Consider the following 3748-nt stretch of genomic DNA (forward strand, 5'->3'; position numbering starts at 1 on the left):
TGTTCCCAGCTACTTGGGAGGCTGAGGCAGGAGACTCGCTTGAGCCCAGGAGTTGGAGGTTGCTGTGAGCTGTGATGCCACAGCACTCTACCCAAGGGGACAGCTTGAGGCTCTGTCTCAAAAAAAAGAACTCTCACATGTTGCAGGATGGAGTGTAAATGGGTACAACTACTTTGGAAGACTGGCCTTTGCTACTAAAACTTAACATATGTCCACCCTATAACCCAGCAATTCCACTCTTAGATAGTTTACTCAACAGAAATGTAAACACATGTTCACCAAAAGACGCTTCCAAGAATGTTCACAGCCACAGTAATCACAAAATTCCCAAACCTAAAACTACCCAGATGCTCATCTGTAGAATGGATAAATTGTGACATGGTCACACAACAGACTGTTATATAGAGATGAGAATGAAAAAACTATAACTACCCACAACACCGTGGATAAATCTCACAAACAAGGTTGATCAAAAGAAATGACCTAAGACAATATTTACTGTGTGATTCCATTTATGTGTTAGAAATCAGGAAAAATGTTACCTTCAGCAAGGAAGTGATGGGAAGGGAAGGACATGAGGAGGACATCTGGGGGCCTGTGATGTGCTTTGATTCTTTATCTGGGTTGCTTTCATGAATACCCACTGTGCCAAACAGTTCTAATCTGTGCCGTCTGCATATGTGTGCTGGTCTTCAATAAAAAGTGGAGCTAACATTTGGATGAAGTTAAGCTGTGGTCACTGGTTAAACTCTCCTGGCCCTGTTGTCCTCCTCCTCTTCCCTTTCTTCTATCCTGCACTCACATTCCCATTTCCCCCAGTCTGGCCTGCTTCTGGTTGTTCAGGTTGTGCAATTCTATTCTATTCTATTAAAATATAAATATTATTTTTTGTTAGAGAAACAAGTGCTGCTACATGTGGTGGCTCACCCCTGTAATCCTAGCACTTTGGGAGGCTGAGGTGGGTGGATTACTTGAGCTCAGGAGTCGGAGACCACCCTGACCAAGAGCAAGACCTCATCTCTACTAAAAAATAGGAAAAAAATTAGCTAAGTATACTGGTGTGCACCTGTAGTCTCAGCTGCTCAAAGGCTGATGGAAGAGGATTTCTGGAGCCCAAGGGTTTGAGGTTGCTGTGAGCTATGATGCCATGGCACTCTATCCAAGGTGACAGAGTGAGACTGTCTCAAAAAAGAAGAACCCTCCTTGCTTCCTTATAAAGGAGATCTCCATGTTGGCTGGTGGTGGATTTTAGGAGCCCCAGGCTCTGGAACAGCAGCTTCACCAGGTTTTCCTGAGTAGCCCCAATTCTGAAGTGGGGACTCTAAGTGGGAAGACACCTAAGCAGAGAAGGCTCTGATGTTGTGTAGCAGTTTCAAGGGACCCCAGAGCTGAGCTGAGGAGACAGAAAGTGGGGTGAAGGGGGAGAGAGAAAGTGGACAGAGAGGTGCAGGAAGATGGAAGCAGGGAGTGCCATGAGTGCTGTGCCAAGAACGAGCAGGGGTTGGAAGGGTAGGCATGGGAGCAGCCTGCACCCCCTTTGTCCTGTAGGAGGTAAGGAGTTCTGGTGCTGGGGGTGTCCAGAAGAGACCCCAGAACCTAGTGGCCTTGTTTTCCCTGGGAGGCAGGAGGAGGGCGGGAGTGGGTCATTTTCTTGTACTGTCACCTTCCACCCACCCCTCTGATGAATGGCACGGACTGAGTCACAACTAATAGCTTTCCTCGGAGCCCTGGAACTAATGAAGCTGCTAATGAGTGACTGAGTAAATGAATCACCGCTCTTTCATCATCTGCCCCCTCCTGTTCTCCTGCCCCACTGAGGGCCAGGGGCTGCACAGCACCTGTGGAACCTGGGGACACAGAATAGGTTTGGGGTCAGCTGGGTGAGGAAGGCAGGGGTAGGGTGAAACAAAGGAAAAAGAAAGAGAGGGAGGAAGGACACTGGGTGAAGAAGGGAAGGCTTCATAGACAGGGAGTTGGAGAGAATTGTGGGCAGAGATGGGGGATAGGCAGGTGGCAGAGACATGAGAAGGGATATGTAGGGGTGGGGTGGGGTGGAATGAGGGGCCCCTTCTGGGTAAGGCACTGGAGCACAAACAAAGGAAGCTCTCAACCTTGTCCTAGAGGGGACCACGGTTTGGTAGGGAAGGGAGACGTCTGCAGATATATCCACTGTTGTAGTTGTCACAAGCAGCCTATGAGATATGCTTTATTATTCCCTTTTTACAATGAGACTCAGAGAGGTTAGGCAACTTTTCCAAAGTCTCTTAAGAAATGCAAGGGGAATTCAAACCCAGAACTGTCTGACTCCAGAATTCATACCCTTCCTACTACCCCTGGGTTTGTAAGTATGTGAAAAGGAAAGATATGATCAGAAACAAGTAAGAACAGATCACTCCTGGTTGATCTGATTTTTCTCTGTAGATGAAATTACTTAGTCAGGTGGAGGGAGGTGCCACAAGCTTCTTGTGTCTGGATTTCAGCAAGGCACTCAGCAAAATCTCTCCTGACATCCTGTGGACACAGGGTGATGTGTGGGCGAAATGGCTCAACTGCTGGGAGAATTTCTAATTAGATGATGGGCTGGTTCTAGAGACAGGGATGGCTGAGCCCGGTAGGAGGTGGTGGCGGTGGTCACAGGGCTCTGTCCTTGGTCCTGCTCTGTTTAACTTTTTTTCTTTTCCCTTCCTGGTATTTATTGTTAATTATCTAAGTAATATATGCCTGCTGTAGAAAAATACAAACTATGGATAAAGGAAAACCACGAAAAAATGTCCTGACTCTTCTCACCAGTATCACTCGCTGAACAGTCTTTCTGAACTTGCTGTAACTTGGAACATTTTCATAATGAAATGTTGGGGCTAAAAATCCCACAAGAAAAGGTGAGCCACTATTCATGGGTGTATCCTGCCAATGTTTTTATTGCAAACAATAGCAATAAAATGTGGCCTACTGGGCACTTATGATGAACTGGCAACAGTCCCGAGCATCTGATGGTCATTATTCACTATATCCACCTATCCTTTTACACTTACAACCTACTTTTCATGGATAAGGAAACTGGACTCAGAGATAAAACAACTTGCTTAGTTTATAGAGACCTGGGGATCCACTGAGGCTGAGTTGGAACCAGGTTTTGTTAGACTGTGGAGCTGGGCTCTAACAAAACCAGGTTTTGGAAGATGTCTGGAACCTCCTTCCAAAAGTGCCCCAGAGGCCTGGACCTGCCCCACTGCCTGCTCCTTCCATCCCGTCCTCTTCTTTTTTTTTGAAACAGAGCCTCAAGCTGTCCCCCTGGGTAGAGTGCCGTGGCATTACAGCTCACAGCAACCTCCAACTCCTGGGCTCAAGCGAGTCTCCTGCCTCCGCCTCCCAAGTAGCTGGGACCACAGGCGCCCGCCACAATGCCCGGCTATTTTTTTTTTTGGTTGCAGCCGTCATTGTTGTTTGGTGGGTCCAGGCTGGACTCAAACCCACCACCTTAGGTGTACGTGGCTGGCGCCTTAGCCGGTAGTGCTCTTCTGGGGAGTTGTGCAGGATGATCGGAAACCTCCCTGTTGTGTCTCTTCTGCTTGGACAGAAGTATCTGGGACATTGCCTGGGATGTGATCCCATGGAAGGCACAGGTCACAGTGACCCCAGAGACTAGCTTGGTCTCTCATCAGCCGCCCATAGGCATTTATTAGGTGTTTCTTTTTTCTTTTCTTTTCTTTTTGAGACAGAGTTTCACTTTGTTGCCCTCGCTAGAGTG

The sequence above is a fragment of the Otolemur garnettii genome, unplaced genomic scaffold (assembly GCF_000181295.1).
Source record: "Otolemur garnettii isolate 467f Iridium unplaced genomic scaffold, OtoGar3 scaffold00018, whole genome shotgun sequence".
Classification (NCBI taxonomy): domain Eukaryota; kingdom Metazoa; phylum Chordata; class Mammalia; order Primates; family Galagidae; genus Otolemur; species Otolemur garnettii.